General features: G+C 44.1%; 1 protein-coding gene across 1 annotated transcript in view; it reads left to right on the top strand.

The window, feature by feature from the left end:
- Positions 1 to 20,273, top strand: part of SPNS3 (SPNS lysolipid transporter 3, sphingosine-1-phosphate (putative)) — a 70,619-nt gene that overhangs the window by 2,898 nt on the left and 47,448 nt on the right. The gene's annotated exons all lie outside the window — the stretch shown is intronic.

Raw genomic sequence — 20,273 nt, 5'->3', positions numbered from 1 at the left:
CATGCCAGGCAATCGCTCTATGACTCAGCCACAACCCCAGCCCCCACCCCTTAGTTCTAACAACACACACAGGTAAAACAAATAAAAAAAATAAGGAGCCCCAACCCCATCTCATTTCAACATACCCCACTCTGCCAAAATGGCAGCAGCAGGTGTGGCTAATTGAAGGGGGTGCTTGACCCCAAAGATGTACCCAATTAACCCATGTTTCTGTTACCCCATAGGGTCCCTTCTTTCCTCCCCCATCTTTCCTAGTCCTTGTACTAGGTTGGACTTTGTTGACTTTGTGGCACAGGAAGTAAGCCAGGAGGGGTTTGAGTCCTCTGCTCTCTTCCAAGGGCCCAGGCTCACCTTGCCCTCTTCCTGGCTTTGAGGATCTATTGCAATGATAGAGATGCAGAGTCACTTTCCATCCAGATGACACCCAGGTTCCCTGAAGAATCTTAGGGTACATCCCAAGATGTACTAGGGCCACTCACCAACCCTATGTGCTTTGGCTGTAGACCTCAGTTTCCCTTTCCCTCTGATAGGGCACTAACAACATGGAGACAGTCTTCACTGTGGCTGCCCCTCTTGTTGCCCCAACCTGCCCACAATCTGTACCATTTGTCCAGGGTTTATAAACTACCCCAAGACGCTTGTGTTTTGTGTTTTATTTCAACATTTCACTTTTTAGATATAGAAGGCTTTTTTTTTGTTGTTTGTTTTGGTAGTGCTGGCCTTCGTATGTGCTGGGCAAGTACTCTACCATTGAGCTATACAACCATCCCCTAATGAATGTATTAATGCCACTGCTAAAAGGGTTTGTGAAGTAGGTTGTGCCTTTATAACTGCCCCGTGAAGACACGATGTTCATCCCTATTGCCCTTTTATCATCCACCATGTGAGGATCAGAAAGTAAGCCCCACACTAGATGCTTGCTGCTTGTCTTGGCCTTCCTAACCTCCAGGACTGTGAGAAATAAGTTTCTGTTGTTTATAGATTACTCAGTGTCAGGTATTCTGTTACAGTGGGGCAAATAGACTAAAATGCTATTCATATCTTATTTATTTATTAATTTTTTGGTACCAGGGATTGAACCCACTTTAAACACTCTGCTACATCCCCAGCACTTTTAATTTTTTAATTTTGAGACAGGGTCTGGCTAAGTTGCTTAGGGCCTTGCTAAATTGCTGAGACTGGGTTTGAACTTGGAATCCTCCTGCCTCAGTCTCCTGAGTCTCTGGGATTACAGGTGTGTCCACCGTGCCTTGTTCTTTTTTTATTTTCTAATTTAATTTTTATTTTTTGGTATTGGGGATTGAACCCGGGAGTGCTTTACCATTGAGCTACATCCTCAGCTCTTTTTATTTAAAAAAAGTTTTTGATATAGGATCTGTCTATGTTGCTGAGGCTGTCCTTGAACTTGGGTTCCTCCTGCATCAGTCTCCTGAGTTGCTGGAATTATAGGCATGTGCCACTGTGCTGGTCTCAACACTGTTCATATCTTGAAGTATTTCTTAGAAATAGAAAAAAAGAGAGAAAACTACTGATACCTACAATAGCATGATACCTACTGATACATAGAGCAGATATGTTGAGAGAATGATATGTATATATATGTATACATATACATATAGCATGTGTTTTATATAAATGTATACCATATTCCATATTGTGTGAAATTCAAAAAGAGAATAAAAACACCAAAATTTAAAAAGAGGCAAATTTAATTTATGGTGGTAGAAGTCATAACTGCAGTTACTTGGCAGTATGGGAGACTTTCTGGGATGTTGAGAATCTTTCTTATCTTGGTCTGAGGGGTGGTTATGTTTACCATAATCTTTAAAATCTGAAAATGTTACTCTATAAGGCAAAAGGGTTACTGCAAATGTGATAGTTAAGAATCTGGAGATAGAGAGATTATCCTGGATTATCCAGGTAGCTCTAAATACAATCACAAGTGTCCTTTTAAGAGTGAGGCAGAGGAAAATTTGATAAGACAGAAGAGGAGAAGGCATGTCCATACACATATTAGAGAAAGCAAATAACCTGTTAACAGTTGTTGAATCTAGGTGGTGGAGGAGTAGAGAGAAGTGTGTGTGCATGTGTGTGTGTGTGTGCATGTGTGTGTGTGTGTGTGTGTTGATAATGGGAATTGAATTGAGGGATGTTTTTCCACTGAGCTATATGCCAAGTTGTTTGTATATTTTATTTGAGACAGGGTCTCACTATGTCACCCAGGTTGCCTTGACCTTGTGATCCTCTTGCCTCGGGCTCCTGAGTCTCTGGGACTTAGAGGTGATTCTTGTATTAATTTTCAACTTTTTGATGTTTGAAAATTGTCACAATGAAAAGTTAGAAAAAACAATTACAAAGATCCTAGCCTCACTCCTGGGGGCAAATGTCATTCATCCCCAAGTCAAGTAGTCTTTGGAGTGAGCACAAGGGGGCGCTGCTCCTGGCTGTTCCTCCTTGCTTTCTCTAAGAAGCTGGGCATGGCAGCCTCTGTTCTCTTGGTGGGTGCAGGGAGGGCTCTGCACCAATGGGCTACCAACACAAGGGAACCCAGGGCAGCTAAGTCTGGCCTTGGAGGACTGGAAGGGGTAACTCACAGATGCCACTCTGCATCTCAGTTCGGAAGAGCTGAGTCAGAGAGAAGCCCTTTATAATTAATAGCTCAGGACAGAACTGTGGACATAATTAGCATATGGGTCCTTTTATTAAAGCATCATGTTTTAAAAATTACCACTTACCAGTCTATGCTCTGGTTCAACCTCTAAAACAGTCCCCAAAGCTCTATTTTGGTTGTTTCCAGACCACCCACACAGGCTTACGCTATGGTCTACATGCCCATGTTTCCATGTGCAGGGATGCACATGCATGATAGGCACATGTATGTACATAATTACAAAGAGTTCCTCTGGGAGAACTTGCACCAAAAAACAAAACAAAACAAAACAAACAAACAAACAAAACCAATGGAAGTAGTTAGGTGCCCAGGAGATTGGGAGAGAGAAAAGAGGGAAGCCGAAGGGAGTCCTGGGGACATAGTAGGTGAAGAGACTGGACTGCACTTGGGGATCGCAGGAATTGCAGTGGCCCCAGTTTCCTTTCTGAGAATTCAGTGTCTTCTCAGCTGGAAAAATCAAAGCCCCTTCCCATGCCCTCACCCCCATCAGAGCTCTGCCCACAAGCAAAGGCATTTGAAGTCAAGGAAATGCCATTCTTTGTGTGTGTGGGGAATATTGGGGATTGAACTCTACCCCTGAGCCACATCCCTAACATTTTCTTTTTTTTTGTTTTGTTTTGAGACAGGATCTCGCAAGTTGCGGAGGCTGGCCTCATACTTGTGATCCTCCTGCATCAGTTTCCCAAGTTGCTGGGATTACAGGTGTGTACCACCATGCCCAGCAAAAAATGCCATGCTTCTTGAGTGATAGGGTCAGCTGATGCTTGGGGGCACTGGGCTGAGGTAGACTGGGATTCATCTACTTGAGCCAGACCCTCCTGTGGCCTCCAATTAGTCTCTGTGCTAAAGGCTAACAGCTCTGGCAGGCAGAGAGGTGCTATCCCCTTCCATTGGTCTTGAGTGTCCACTTCTTGATTCACTGTGCCTCTTGGGCTCCATGCCCAAATACCCTTACCTAACTCCTGCTGACCATTGCCCCTTGTCCTCTGTCTTCCTCCCATTTGCTTCCTGCTTGGCTATGATTGCTGCTCATCTGAGGATTTGGTTGTATCCATAAACCTTCATCTGGCTAGCCCACCCTAGGATCTGGGATTTGAGGTTGTATCAGATCACATGTAGGACAAAGTCCTGTGCATGTGGGGATAGAAGTAGGGAAAGGGTTCAGAAGAGCTGAATCAGAGAGAAGCCCTCTATAATTAATAGCTCAGGACTGTGGACATAATTAGTATATGGGTCATTTTATTAAAGCACACATTTAAGAAAAAAAAAAAAAAAAAAAAAGACACACTTACTCCAGGCTCTGGTTCAACCTCAAAAACAGGCCCAAAATCTCTAGGCCAGTTGTGTCCAGAAATTCACTTGGCAAGTTCTCTCTTTCAGCCTCAGTTACCCTAATATTGCCAGACTAAATCTTCTTATCCTACCTTCAGGTCTTTGTCCCACCTGAAGGGTAAAATTTATTTTTATTGCAGTAAAATCCATTCTTACCAAAGATATGGGGTCCCAGGCTCTCAGAATCAAAGAGATTTCTTCCTTACACATAGGCACAGGAGCCTGTTGACCACATTGTGTGTGTGTGTGTGCATGCACGCATATGCAAGTGTATATGTTTTATATGAAGGAAGAAAAGCGATGACCCTAGTAAGTCAAGGTCCTTCCTTGCAGCTCCTCTTTGAAATAGTATCTGAGTCTCCAAGTGGGTTATCATGGGATTTTCCTTCTCTAAACCAGGGTTCTGCAAACTCTGGCCTGTTGGCAGCTTGGCCAGTGGATTCTTATTGGACCCTGAACTAATAATGGTTTTATGTTTGTTTAGGAAAATACATTTCCTCTCCTTTTCTGGTAGCTCCCAACTCCAGGAGGTGAATTCTGTGAACTAGGATTGTTACTACCTCATCACAAGCATAGCTGGTGATGCTGCTCCCTGTTAGAAGCCAATTTCGTTGAACATGTGGGCACCAGGAGCACACCCAGGGACAGATACACCCCTGTCCCAAAGGAATGGTTCCTGAGAACAGAAACAAGAGGAAAGTTGTTGGGAGAAATCCTAAGTGTTGGCTAGCAGCTGTGAATGTCTCAAGTGTGTAAAAGGAAAACCTTCACACATTCACGCCCATCAGGAATACCTATGGAGAGGAGCATTCCGCTCTGGCCACTTAGGAAAGTAAACAACTGCCCCCAAATTTACCTAGTTGTTACCAAGGGAACCTGTATAGGGGCCTGGTGGTCTGATCCCCTGTGGCACATTGTGATTGGGTTAAAAGTCTATAAAATGTATGGTTTTTCCTGCAATAAATGAGTTTGCAGGTTGCTCGCCACAAGCCTGCTTTTACTCAACTCCCGGGGTCTGGGTTCTGACTCCGTTGCTCTTACCTGCGCCTGAGCTACCTCTGCACCCCCTACAGAAAGTGGCACCTCTTTCCCTTTTTCATACTTTCCTCCCACCCTGATTCTGCTCCACTGAGGGGTGGAGGGGTCTGAGGTAGAGGAACCTGGGTAATGAGAGTGCATCCAAAGGGAAGATGGGAAAACAGGCCCAGAGACAACCTAGGGTCTAAACTTTGGCTCTGGTAGATGGATCATTGGTGACCCATCACTGCAGGATTCCCCCCTGGAAGACGTGTTTATTCCAGTCCTCTGAGCCTCTCTTGGAAGAGCTGGCTCTGCCATGGAAGAACAGGTTAGTCAAGTTCTCTCCTTAGTCTTTGGCGACACCTGCTGGTTGCTGACCATTATAGTACTGACTTGCTTTAAAGGCAGATCCTCAGACACAAAGAAAGCATCCAGTCTTTCATATCATTTCATCCAGAAGGCTCAGAGAGCTGCGATGCTTTGCACAAAGTCATACCACAATTTATTCCTTTTTTTCTTTCATTATTTTTGTAGTTCTGGGGATTGAACCCAGGTCCTCCCATGTGCTAGACAAGCACTGAACTACCCCCCCCCCTCTTCGTAGGAAACACACCTCCCCCCATTCCCTGTATTTAGGATAAAACCCAGAGGCTCTGTAACACTGAGCCTTTTTACTCTTTTACTCCCAAACTCTTTTTACTTATTATTTATTTATTTTTTTAATTTTTATTTTTTTATACATTTTAAAGTTGTCTGTAGATCTTTATTTAATTTATTTATATGTGGTGCTAAGAATGGAACCCAGTGTCTCACACATGCAAATGCACCACTGAGCTACAAATTCAACCCTATTTTTTTTATTTTGAGACATAGTCTTTTTTTTTTTTTTTTTTGACACTAAGTTGCTGAGTCTAGCCTTCAGCTTGGAATTCACCCCCCTCTGCCTCTCCAATCACTGGGAATGCAGGAGTGTGTCACTGCTCCTGGCCCCTCCTTTTTTATTTCTTAAAATGTGAATGAGCACAGCCCAAGTGCCAAGCACCATGGTGCTGGTGACAATAAGCCAAGACAGGCAAATGGGGAGAAGGGACAGACTAGCAAATCTGAGAAAATATTGGACAATCATAGGAATGATGTGGAGCTGGGACAGGGTCACTAGAAAACTACTGAAAATTGGGTGGCCGAGGAGGGCTTCTTGGAGGAAGTGGCATTTAAGATGCCTGGAAAGAAGTGGCTGGTTATGCAAAAACCTGGAGGAATAGTGTTCCAGGCAGGGGTTGCTTAAGTCTCTGAAACAGGTAAGAGCTTTTGTGTTTGAGGAAGAGAGAAAGCAGTGTGGTGGGGACAGAGGAAACTGGGAGAAGAAGATGCTAAGAGATGTGAGGCCCGAAGGGCAGGATCAATCACTAGGGCCTGGAGCCAGGGGAAGGTTTTGATTTTACTCCATGCATGTTGGAAAGCCTCCCCTGCCCTGAGTGTATTAAGGGAGGTGACTTCATCTGATGTTCATTTCACACAATTCTTCAGCTGCTGCACTGGTCGACTGATGGGGAATGGGGGAAGCAGAGCAGCCAATTGGCATCCCATGGCAGTGGTCCAGGCAAGGGTGGTGGTGGCCTGAACTAGGTGGGTGCTGATGGAGAAAGAGCAAAAAGGATTCAAGATGTGTTTTAGGTGGACGTGGTGGTGCACACTTGTAATCCCAGAGACTGGAGAGGCTGAGGCAGGAGGATTACAAGTTCGAGGCCAGCTTGGACAATTTAGTGAGGCCCTATCTCAAAGTACATCATACACAAAAAGCACTGGAGATGTAGCTCAGTAGTAAAGCACCCCTGAGTTCAATCTCCAGTACCAGAAGGGGGAAAAATGTCTTAGAGGCAGAGTCAACAGCACTGGATATGGGAGGTGAGGAGACGAAGGGACTCATTAGATTGTTTACTTGAATATCTGGGCGGATGGTGTTGCACTGATGGGTGTGAGAAGACTGAGGAGGAAGAAGCTGGGAGGAATCACCAAGAAGTCTGTTTTGGCCACAACCGAGGTTGGGTGAGTTTGAGATCCTGTTGGATGTCTGGCAAGGATGCCGAAGAAAGGATAGGAAATGAGGGCTGAGGATATAGCTCAGTTAAAGCATAATTCCCTGGGTTCAATCCCCAGCACTGAAAAAAAAAAAAAAAAAAAAAGATAGGAAATGGAAGTCTGAAGTCTGAAGCCTGTGAGAGGGTTAAGCCTAAGGATTCAGCTTTGGGAGCCACAGACATAAGCTTTGGCACCATGGTGCAGGTAAGTGAGGAGAGAGGGAGAAGAAGAGGGATAAAGATATCTGAGGTTCACTTAAAAAACAGCATTACTCTCAAGTTTTGGGGGCTGGGGTTGTAGCTCAATGGTAGAGTGCTTGCCTTGCACATGTGAGGCACTGGGTTTGATCTTCAGCACCACATAAAAATAAATAAGTAAATGAAATACAGATATTATGTCTGTCTACAACTAAAAATATTTTTATTTAGTGCCGGGAATTGAACCCCGGGATGTTTTACCACTGAACCACATCCCTAGCCCTTTTTATTTTTTATTTTGAAACAGGGTCTCCCTAAGTTTTGAGGCTGGCCTTCTACTTGTGATCCTCCTGCTTCAGCTGGGATTACATGTGTGTGTCACAGTGCCCAGCGAAACAGCAGTACTTCACCTGAGCTCTAGAGACCTAGAAAGAGGAGCCAGCCAGGCCCTGGAAAACCCAGAGAGCAGAAAGGTGTCAGGGGAAGAGGGACTGGAGGGAAGAGGGCTTCAGGAAGGGCAAGATCAGGTGGGCCCTTGTTGTTGAGAAGCCAAGAGCAATAGGATAGTGTGGCCATTTGGTTTGGGTGCAAGGAGGGCTTTTGGTGACTCTCCCAGCTGATTTACTGAGACACTGAGTGGTGTCAGCCAAGAGGTGAGAACAAGCCAGAGGCCAACAGGGATTTTGAGGTGATGCTGTGAAGGGGAATAGAGTGAGCCTAGTGGTTAGAAGATGTAAGTTAGGGGAATTTTGTAGAAAGATAGATGATGAGGCATTATGATCCTATGTGAGGGGAATAATTGAGTAGGGGAGGGAGACAGATGGAGCAGGAGCGATGGGATAATGATAGGAAATGAAGCGGCTGAGGAGAGAGAGGGAGAGACTGACTGCAGGATGGCGGAGGCAGGGTGGGTGCAGGGAGGATGATGGATGGGGTAGCAGGAAAGTATGGGATTTCTTTAATATTTGCTGCTTCTTTTCCTCCCAGTGACATATGAAGCAGGGTCCCTGGTGGAGAGTGAAGGGGGAACAGCATGGGGATTGGAGGAGTGAGGTGGCCGTGTGATTGAGATCTTCCTGGGCACTGCCCAGTGCCCTGTGGAGGTCTGTGGAATGGATTCAAAACTATTCCCTGGAACAGCAGGGTTTGCTCCCCCGCCCCACCCCCAGTCAGCAACATCCAGCTTTTGGGGTGCAGGTAGGAAAGGATTAAGCCAGGGTTAGGGCTTTGGTGGGTCAGTCAAGGGAGGGAGAAAGCAGTGGAGGAGTTAGGGGTGATGATGGTGAAGAGGGAGAGGATACGAGGAGGTGATGTTTGGTGAACATGGGGTGGGTTTGGGAGGCTGGGGGTCTCTGTGGACTGAAGAAGCTGATGAGAGGTTTGTGGGTGGGGAACAGAATGGGCGAGGCTGTGGTCCAAGAGGGAATGCTTAAGGCATGATTCCAAAGGTGGCGCTGATATCGGTGATGAACTGGGAGTGGTGGGCAGGAGAAAGAGCTTGTTGGAGAAACGGAGGAGCCAGGGGCCCACATAATGTAGGGACCATCCATGTGGTCGGTGACATTACCCAGAGGACAGAAGAAGGAAGGAGGACAGAGGCATCTGAGTCTTGGGTGAATGAGAAGATAATCAGGGGTTCATTGAGGTCGTGGGCAATGAGACCAGGAAGGAGGAGGAAGAGGAAGGGAGGAGGAAGAAGAAGGGGGAGGAGGAGGAGTGCATGGCTGAGTTTGTTGGCGTGAACTTCATAGGAAATGGAGTTTTAAGAGACAAGGAAGGAAAATGGTTCGGAGGTGGTAATAGGGAGCAAGAGAGACAGTGACCTTGCTCCGGGGTTCTGAGAAAAGGGGTTGATGTGCTGCTAGTGTGGATGGAATGTTCTTAATCTCATTATCAGGTGGTTCATTACAAGTGTACAGAAATATGGTTCATTTTTGTGTGTTGATCTTGTAGTCTCTAACCTTGCTGAACTCATTTTAGCTCTATAGTTGTTTTCCTTAGGACTTCCTTCCTTCCTTTCTACCAGGGATTGAACTCAGGGGCACTTGACCACTGAGCTACATCCCTGGCCCTGTTTTGTATTTTATTTAGACACAGGGTCTCCCTGAGTTGCTTAGTGCCTTGCTTTTCCTGAGGCTGACTTTGAACTCACAATCCTGCTGCCTCAGTCTCCTGAGTTGCTGGGATTACAGTTGTGCACCACTGAGACCCTTGGATTCCTTATGATTTTCTATATGTAAGGTTATATCATCTGTGAATAATTTTTTCTTTTTGGGTTGTGGGGATTTAACCTAGGGCAATTTATCACTGAGTTATATCCTCTGCCTTTTGAAAAAAATTTTGAGATAGGGTCTCGTGAAGTTGCTAGAGCCTCACTAAGTTGCTGAGACTGGCCTCAAATTTGTGATCCTCCTGCCTCAGCCTCCCAGGTCTCTGGAATAACAGGCAGCACTGTGCCTGACTGGATTTTTATTTTATTGATGTGATATAATATATTAATTGATTTTCAGATATTAAACCAACCTAGTAACCCTAGTATGCCTTGTACATGGCATATAATTGTTATTATAATATAATTATTATTATTGTTTTAATATTAAATTTTGGGGTAATTTGCTAAGTAGCAATAGACGGCTGGTGGAAGCTGCCTATTATAGGGTCACAGGCTCCCATTTGCCTCCTTAGCTGCCAGGATAGCACAGCCAAGAGACAGGGAGATGGTTTTTGTGGGGCCTGCCCTCTTAGGCAGCTGGGAGGGCCTCTTCTTTCCAGTGGGTTAGTGGGGATGAATCTCACTCAGAATTAAGGCCCAGGGACTCCCTCTTCTTTCTGGCATGGGTGTTACAGCTGGATTAAAGGCCACGTGGAGGCAGAGCTGGGACTAGACCTTGAGTCTTATGTCCTGTATGTCTCCAAATTCTTTCACTGAGAGTGAGGACTCGAGCTTGAGTCTCTGCTGTGGCTTCCAGTGATTTTCAGTTATGTGTAGGCACGTGTTGAAGACAGGTGGTGATTTGCATAGGGGTCTGGATTACCTCCTGGAAAATAATTCACCCTAAATAAGAAGAGGGTCAGGTGCCTGGGCTTGGTTGGAGGAGACCTCTGGTGTTGGAGGGCAGAGTGAGACTGTATGGCCCCTGCCCCTTGCTCTGGTTGTTCTCTGTTCCTTGTCTCCCAGTTTAAGCCAAGGGGGACATGACTAAACATAACCATAGCAACAGTTTTCTCATATCCTTGAGAGACACTGGAGCCCTACAGAAGGATGCCCCTGTGCCCAGAGTGCCAAGGTGCCCTGTACTTGAGAGGGTATTCCCTGCACAAACAACCCCCTCATCTTTCCCTCAAAGAGCTTGCTGATCAGGAGAGGAGACCGGAAACCCTAATAAGGAGCAGTGAGTATCATGATACATAAGCATTAGCCAAAGCTGGAGGTTTCCTGGAGGAAGGTAACATCAAGTAGGAGGTGGCATCAATAAATCCATGGGAGCTAGGTGGGGAGGCACACACCTGTAATCTCAGCTACTTGGGAGGTTGAGGCAGGAGGATTGAAAGTTTGAGGCCAGCCTGGGTGACTTTTGTGAGGTACTATCTCAAAATAAAATCTAAAGGACTGGGGGTGTAGATCAGTGGTAGAGCCCTTACCCAGCACACACAAGACCCTGGGCTCAGTCTTCAGTACAATAACAACAAAAAACTTCTGGTGTGGGTGCAGTGAGAACTGGAGATGGAGGGGATTTGGAGCATTCTCTTCCTCCTTTTTAATCTGTCTCTACCCACTTCTTCTTTCCCTTTCTTTTTCTTCATTTCCTTTCCCCATTTTCAGTTTGTCAGTCTCCCCTCTCTTGACCTCTGTACCTGGTCTAGTCCATCGCTCACCATTGCAATTAACTACGTTCTTTATATTTATAGTTCTCAAAGGAAAGGAGGAATTGCTAACAAATTAGGAGTGCCCAGGAAAAGAGGGAATGTGGTCCTATATGGGCATAAATTCTGATCTTCCTGGTGCTACACCCATGTGACATCTGCAGTTCTGAACCCTGCAGTCACATGATGACATGCAGGCATATGTATATTTTTTGTTCTGTTTTATAGTATTTATTCTTATTATAAAAGAGTATAAAAGTTTCTTATATTATTATTACTACATAAGCAATAGGATGCAGAAAAATCAGTATGTACAAATCAGACAGAGAAAGTAGTACAGAAGAAAGAAGCATGGAGTTCAGGGCCACATGGGGCAGTAACTTAGCTCCCATGCCTCAGTTTCCTCATCTAAAAACTAAGTAAAGTTATTATACCCAAGTTATAGGTGCTTAGCATGTGGTATGTACTGTTAGTGTTTGCTATTATTATTATTGGGAAGCAAAGAAAAAATGGGGAAAATAAAGTAAAAATGTTTACTCAGTCCTATATCCCTTTGGGATATATCCTGTCTTATGCTATAGGCATACCATAGAACTATGATCAGTTCCATAACTTGGCATAGCTCTTATACAAATTAATGACTCATGCATGCATATGACTTATTAACAAGAAATTCAGGTGCTTGAGACCTCTGAATTATCCAGAAACTTTGGGGGTTTATACCATGCCTGGAATAGTTACACCATGCTGTTTCTTCTTATGACCACAGGGTGTCACTATTGAAGCCTGGTCCTGACCAAGTCCATGGGACTTGGTCGATTGTCCTTTTTGAAAACCTGTTAAACTCAGCTAGGAGGATCCTGGTCTTGAGATGCCAAGTCCTCAGTGTTTAGCAACTCTTTTTTGGGAGTGATGGGTACTAGGGGTGGAACCCAGGGTATTGTACCACTGAGCTACATCCCCAGTCCTTTTTCAAATTTTATTTTGAGACAGGGTCTCAATAAATTGCCCAGGCCAGCCTTGAACTTGATATCATCCTGTGTATGGGATTACAGGCATGTGCCATCACACCTGGCCTCTTCTCCCTTCTTATACGTGAGAAGACAAGCCTCAGGATGGAGGATGTGGTAGAAGGTGCTCTTCAATGAGTTTTGTCTCCTGGTATTCATGCTGTTGGTTAGTCCCCTCACAATAAATCAGGATGGATCTGTGTGACCAACAGAATACAGCAGAATGCAGAGCTTGGAAGACTTTGTCACTAAAGATGTTGCAGTTTCTGCCTTGGTCCCTACTGGATGCTCCCAGTGGAGGAAGCCAGCCACCATATTGTGAGGACACTTGAGCAGTCCTGTTGAGGGCCCATGTGGAGAGGAGCCAGTAGCCAGCACCCACTTTCCAACCATGTGATTGAGCCACCTTGGAATTGGAGCCTCCAGCCTCAGTCAGCCTCAGTCAGTTCTAAGTGCAAGGATGAGAGACCTTGAGCCATAGCGACCTATCCAAGACACTCCCAAATTTCTGACCCTTGTAAAGTATAAGAGACAATGAACAACTCCTAGTATTTAAATCTGCAAGTCAGTGCAGGGTCTGGTGGGGGTTGTACAGCAACTAAAAGCCAACACTAAAGACTTCAGAGAGGGAAGATGAAGACACTGGAGTCTTTGATGACATCATGGCACCATTGCACTAACCAGCACTGATAATGCCTACTTCTCTAATTCTCTCTATTGTTCCCTTTTTTTTTTTTTTTTTTTTTGTATCAGGGATTGAACACAGGGACACTTAACTACTAAGCTACATCACCAGTTCATTTTTCAAAATTTTTATTTTAAAACAGGATCTTGTTAAGTTGCTCAGGACATTGGTAAGTTGCTGAGGCTGTCTTCGAACTTGTGATCCTCCTACCTCAGCCTCCTGAGCTGCTGGGATTACAGGTATGTGCCATCGCACCTGGCTGCCCAGTCCTTTTTATTTTATTTTGAGACAGGGTCTTTCTAAGTGCCCAGACTGACCTTGAAAACTTGGGATCCTCCTGCCTCAGCCTCCCAAGTAGCTGGGATCATAGGCATGTGCCACTGTGCCCAGCTGCTCATTTTTAAAAATTATTTCAGAATATCCTATTATTTGGATTCATTCATTCATTTAGCAAATATTTATTGCGTTCTTGCTCCAGACCAGGATTCAATGTAGACATCAGGGATGAGTGGTCTTTATCAGTCAGGAAGCTCATATCTTGTATTTTTGTAAGCCCTGTTCATGAACATTAAAATTATCACTTGTCTCTTGCACCATAGACAATGATGCTGTGATCCTTCTGTGTACTTATGAACATATACCTGAAACATGGTTCCTGGAATGGGTATTATTAGGCCAAAGAATTTGTGTGCCTTTAGAATCTTGATTTTTTTTTTTTTTTCCTTTTTTTCTGCCATGCTGGTGATTGAACTCAGGGCCTCTAGCATGCTAAGCATGAGCTCTACCATTGAGTTTTGGCTAAGTACTCTAGCCATAGCATTTTAACAGGTGGTACCCTCCTCCATTCTCTTGCTGGTACTAAAGGGTGTGCTAAGGTGCGATTTTCTCTCTCAAGATGTGCTGGTCAACCCTGCTGCCAGGCCTGCCAGTGTTCAGAAGCTATTTTTAGTCTAGACTTGCTAGACTAGCAAGTCCTTAAAGATCATCCCTCCCAGAATCTTTTGAAATCCTAAGCCCTCTCCAAACCATCCCAGGTAAGTGGGTGGAGAGTCTGAATGTGTATTCTTACAATGCCTTGCTTAGAAAGCTGGCATATGAGTGCCCACTATATAGGCAAAGAAACCTCTGAGAGCAAATGGGATCTTTGAGAGCAAATGACAGGGTCTGAATTCAAATCCTTATCTGTCTGTCAGCACTTTCTCTGTCCATCTCCTTATATTGCCATTCTAAGAACATCAGTAGAAGTAATTAGCACACTACTATCTATTGAAAACCTGTTCTATGCCAGGGAGGAAAAGTGCTTTACATGTATTGCATCTTTCAATACCCTGCAAGGGTAGGTATAATTTTAGTCCCATTTTTAAAATGAGGAAATTGGAGATATAGCTCAGTGGTAGAGCACTTGCCTAGCATGTGCGAGGCCTGGTTCAGTCTCCAACACCACCAAAAAAAAAAAAAAGAAAGAAAAGGAAATAGAGGTTCATGGAGGAGGTCAAGTCACTTGTGTAGAGGTCTTCTCCAAGGCCAGAGAGAAAGAATGTGAAAAAAAGCCTGCCTCATTCCAGAGCCCACATTTTTTTATATTCTTGTCCCAGACTGAGAAGCTCCAGGCCTTTCAATATCTATTCATTTTACAAATTTCTTCCTTTCTTTCTCTTTATTGTTCCAGTGCTGGGGATTGATTCCAGAACTTTGCCCATCCCATAACATCATCAAACAAATTTCCTTTTTTTTTTTTTTTTTTTGTATTGAGAGTTGAACCCAGGGCCTCACAGAGGTAGGCAAGCTCGGTATCATGGAGCTACATCCCTAGCCCTTAAAAAATTTTTTTTCTTTTTTTGATGCTGGGGATTAAACCCAGGGCATGGTGCATGCTGGGCAAACACTTTATCACTGAGCTACATTCCCAGTCCTTTTTATTTCTTCCTTTGAGTTGGGGGTCTTGCTAGGTTGCCCAGAGTGGTCTCTAACTTGTGATCCTCCTGCCTTTACTTTCCAAGTAGCTGGGATTATAAGCATGTGCCATCATGCCCATTCACTTGAACCATTTTGAAGTACAGTTCAGGGGCATCAAGTCCATTGTCATGCTGCCGTCATCACTGTCCATATCTAGAACTTTTTTATCTTCTGTAACTCTGTACCAATTAAACAATCACTCCCCAGCCCCATTCACTCCCACTCCACCGTCCAGCCCCTGGTCACCTTTGTTCTACTTTCAATTTCTATGAATTCACCTATCTACATACCTCATGCAAGTGGAGTCAGGTAAGATTTGTCCTTTTGCACCTGGCTTATTTTATTAGCATAATGTTTTTACAATTCATCCCCTTTGTAGCATATATCTGGAATTGACTGTGACAATCCATTGAGATAAATATCTTTTTTTGTGGGGGGTACTAGGGATTGAATCCAGGAGTGCTTTACAACTGAGCCATATCCCTGACCCTTTTTAGTATTTTATTTTGAGATAGGGTCTTGTTGAGTTGCTTAGGGTCTTGTTAAGTTGCTGAGGCTGTGTTTGAACTCTTGATCCTCCTGTCACAGCTTCCCAAACTGCTGGGATTACAGGCATATGCCACCACGTCTGGTGAGATAAATATCTTGGACTAACCTGTAGCATATATCATGTACCTGAATTTTCTTCCCTTTTTTTTTTTTTTTTTTTTTTGAGACAGGGTCTCACTATATTATTCAGGCTTGTCTTAAACTCCTGGGCTCAAGTGATCCACCGACCTCAGTGTCCTGGGTGCTGGGACTACAGGCACATGCCATTGTGTCCACCACTTCCCTTTTTAAGGTTAAATGTATTCCATTGTATGTATACCACAATTTCTTTATTAATCAATCCACTGACTATTTATCCATTCACTTGAGGTGTTCCCACTTTTGACTAATGTGAGTTATGATGAACAAGGGCATTTGCTCAATGGGCTGGGGATGCAGCTCAGTAGTAGAACACTTGCGTGTGTAGTATGCATGAGGTCCTGGGTTCAATTTCCACTACTGGCAAATCTGTTCAAGTACCTGCTTTCCATTCTTTTGGGTATGTACCAGAAGTGTATCTTTACCTTTAAGGGAAAGTGACTTTGAACGTCTTATGACTCCATTTGCAAAAATTGCAGCACCAGACTGCTGGGTCTTGCTGAATCTGCCCTTTTTAGTGAAGGACTTGTAGCCAGCATGGGGAAGAGCCTTCTTCTTCCACTTCTCTCCTGTGTTGGATTCCAGATCCCACATAAAGTTGTCTTTTCCAGCCTATATTTTTCTTTAAAAATAGTGTTCCCCAGCTGGGTGTGGTGGCACATGCCTGTAATCCCAGTGACTCAGGAGGCTGAGACGGGAGGATTGCATATTCAAGACCAGCTTCAGCAACTTAGCAAGGCCCTAAGCAACTTAGCAAGACCCTATCTCAAAATAAAAATAAAAAGGGCTGTGGATGTGGTTCAATGCTTAAGCATCCCTGGGTTCAATTTCCAGAATGCCCTTCTAAAATAAAACAGAAGTGTTTCCTGTTAGTCTCCATGTGGGCATTTTTCTGTTCTCTGAAAAACAGGCCTTTTGGGTTTTAGCTCCCAAGTGTTAGGTGTGAAGGTGGCAGTAGCCATTTTCTCTTGCCTAGTGTTTTCTGGAGACATCCATGGGCTCTCCTTGCTGGTTCCTCTTGGAAGCTGGAGAAGAATGCCTGCCCTCAGGGAACCTCAGACATACACACAAACTGGAAGGTAACTGGACTTTCCGGGACTATCCAATCCCTCCGCCAGCATGACCACAGGGTTCTACTGGGGAAGCTGAGACCTGGGAGGGAAAACTTCCTGTTGGCCCTTCACCTGTTGGAATCCAGATGTCCCTCCATGTTCATGGCTCTGTGAAACCCCCTGCTGGTCTCCTGCTCCTGGGGGTGCTCTTTAGCTTGATTTCCAAGATGCCTCTGTGGCAAAGCCTCTTCACCAAGTAACCCTTTGGGGCTGGAAGGAGTGGTACACACCTATAATCCCAGTGACTCAGGAGGCTGAGGCAGAAGGATCACAAGTTGGAGGCTGGTCTCAGCAATTTAGCCAGGCCCTATTCAACTTAGTGAGACCCTGTCTGCAAATAAAAAATAAAAAGGACTGGAGATGTGGCTCAGTGGTTAAAGTACCACTGGGTTCAATCCCCAGTACAAAAAAAAAAAAAAAAAAAAGGAACCCTCTGGGGGCCAAATAATTGGAGGAACCCAGGGGTCAGTGGTCATACTCCAAGGCTGCCTTCCTGGACAATATCCACCTCCCCAATTTGACCAACTCCTGGGAGTTCCGTTCCCATGAGAATTCTGAGGGTAGAACTGGCTCTGTAAGCCACCGCAAGGTGGTGTACCGGTCTGGCAAAAATGAGGCCTGGACTCTGGAATTTAGGGACAGCCACCTCTAGGGTGGGGACAGCTCTGGTTTGGTGCTCACTAGCTGGGATACTGTTGTATAATCTGCTTGTGAGTGTGTGAGTGTGGGTCTGTGTGTTAGTGTGCCAGGGTACACTCATAGTCCTGGATGTAGCTCTGCCTGTTCCTCCTGGACTCTGAAGTCAGGGGCCAAGACCAGAGTCTCAGCTACATGTGCAGGAAAAAAAAATCTCCATTTTACTTAATTAGTGCATGAAACTTCCTCAATATCAAGCAGAGTTCCAGGCACTTTTTGAACATTATCTTTAAGCCACAACAATCTATGACATATGTACTGTTGCTATCACATTTTATAGATGAGAAAACTGAGGTACAGAGAGATTAATTGATTTGCTCCAGAGCTTATGGCCAGTGTCTAACTTTGAAGTATAGAATCTAAGCCAGGATGCTGGATCCTGGTCCTTTTGGAGACTCTGATTTTGAATTTTCCTTTGTTTCATCAAGACCCTACATACATAGGACAGAAGGTTGAACTGAGTTTGTGAAACCAAGGACCCCTGATCATCATTATCACCAAAACAACAACAGCTTAGTCAGACCCTATCTTAAATAAAACATTTAAAAGGGCTGGGGATGTAGCTCAGTGGAACACTTTCTACCATGCATGAGGCCCTTGGTTCAATCCCCAGCACTGTAAAGCAAAGACAAAAACGAAAAATACTGAAGACTTCCTGTGTGTCAGGTTCTATGCTAGGAATTTCCGGTGTATTTATTTTAGTTCATCCTTATAATTAACCCCTGAAACCCATATTAATTATTCTCTATTACACATGAGAATGCCAAGGCTCAGAGAGGTTAGGGACATGCCCACAGCTCACAACTAGGAAGTTGCGAAATTGGAATTTGAACTCACACTATAAAGCTCACACTCTTGCCAGACCAGTTTTCACTTTGTTTGCTTTAACTTTTTTTTTTTTTTTTTAAGTGCTGGAGAATGAACCCAGAGCCTTGAACATGCTAACTAAGCACATGATCTACTACTGAGTTACAATCCTAGCCCTGCTGTAATTTTTTTTTTTTTTTTTTTAAGATATTGCCCAGGCTGTAGTTTACTGGCTATTCACAGGCACTATTCCACTTAGAATCAGCACATGCAACCTGATTGATAGTCCCCAGCTCCTGGGAGGTCACCATATTGATGCCAAACTTAGTGCAGGCATCTGATCAGTGTAGCGTGCAGAAGCCTCCCCAGTAGCTGGTATCATAGGCATGCACCGCCACATCAAGCCTACTTTCTAACCTCCTTAAAAAATTGAAGTGAAATTCACATAACAAAAATTGTAAACATTTCAGTCAGGTGTGGTGGCATGGGTCTATAGTTCCAACTCCTCCAGGGAGCCTGATGTAGGAGGATTACTTGAGCCCAGGAGTTCAGGGCCAGCCTGGGCAACATAGCCAGATCCTCCTTGTCTTTTAAAAAAATTGTAAATATTTTAAAAAAACATACACTTCTGTGGCATTCAGTAATTCTCAATGACTTGCAACTGACACCTCTACCTAGTTCCAAAATTCTTTCATTGTCCTCAAAGGAGACCTTATATCCATTAAGTATTCTTTCCTCCTCTTAGCCCTTGGCAACCATTAATTTGCTTTCTGTTTCTGTGGACTTACCTACTTTGGATATTTCAAATAAATAGAATCATAAAATATGTGACCTTTTGCATTTGTCTTCTTTCACTTAGTTTGTTTTTGAGGTTCATCCACGATATAGCACTTCATTTTTCTTTCTTTTTTTTTTGTGGTACTGGGAATTGAACTTAGGGCTGCTCTACCATGACCTATATCCCCAGTTCCTTTTTATTTTCACTTGGAGACAGGGTCTTTCTAAGTTGCCCAGGCTGGGCTTAATCTTGTGATCCTCGTGCCTCAGCCTCCTGAGTTGCTGGGATGATGGGGGTGCACCACCATGCCTGGCTTTGTTTCTACCTTCCAGCTTTTGTAAATAGTGCTCCCGTGAGGCAGGGCGTGGAGATAAGTCTGAGTCCCCCTGCTTTCTGTTCTTTTGGTGAGATTGCCGGATCAGATGGTAGTTCAGTGTTGAACTTTTGAGGACCACCGTGTTGTCTTCTCCTGTGACTGCATCACTTCACATCCCCACAGCAATGTCTGAGGCCTCTGATTTCTCCACATTCTCAGCAACACTTGTTTCCTTTCTCTTTCTCTATTATAGCCATCTTAGTGGGTGTAAAGTGGCATCACATTTGGGTTTTGACTTTCATTTCCCCAGTGACTAGTCATACTGAGCATCTTCTCATGTGCTTATTGGTTATTTGTATATCTTTGAAGAAATGTCTATTCAAATCCTTTGTCCATTTTTATTTTTATTTATTTATTTGTTTGGTACTAGGGATTGAACCCAGAGGAGTTCAACCACTTAGCCACATTTCCAGCCTTTTTTATGTTTTATTTTGTGACAGGATCTGACTAAGTTTCTTAGGGCCTCGCTTATTTGCAGAGGTTGGCTTTGAACACTAGATCCTCCTGCCTCAGCCTCCTGAGCTGCTGGGATTACAGGCATGTACCACCACACCTGGTCAATTTGCTTTCTTACCATATGTATCTATCTTTTTTTTTTTTTCAGAACCACATGAGAGGTAAGTTGCATACATTACAGTCATCTATCCCTAGGAGCTTCAGAATAAGTGTATTTACTTACATAACTGTACAGTGATCACCTTCAGTAAATTTGACACTGATATAAAATTCCTTCCTAATCTGCTATCTCCATTCCTATTTTATTTTACTTATTTTTTGGCACTGAGGATTGAACCTAGGGGTGCTTTACCACTGAGCCACATCCCCAGCCCTTTCTATTTTTCATTTTGAGACAGGATCTCTCTAAGTTGCTTAGGGCCTTGCTAAGTTACTGAGGTTGACCTCGAACTTGTGATCCTCCTACCTCAGCCTCTTGAGTGTACCACTGTACCTGGCTACATTCCAATTTGATTAATTGATTAAGTAATAGGTATTTCTCCTCAGT

The sequence above is a fragment of the Sciurus vulgaris genome (assembly GCF_902686455.1).
Source record: "Sciurus vulgaris genome assembly, chromosome: 3".
Taxonomy (NCBI): domain Eukaryota; kingdom Metazoa; phylum Chordata; class Mammalia; order Rodentia; family Sciuridae; genus Sciurus; species Sciurus vulgaris.
Note: the sequence above shows the minus strand (reverse complement) of the source record. Positions and strands in the feature narration are given on the sequence as shown.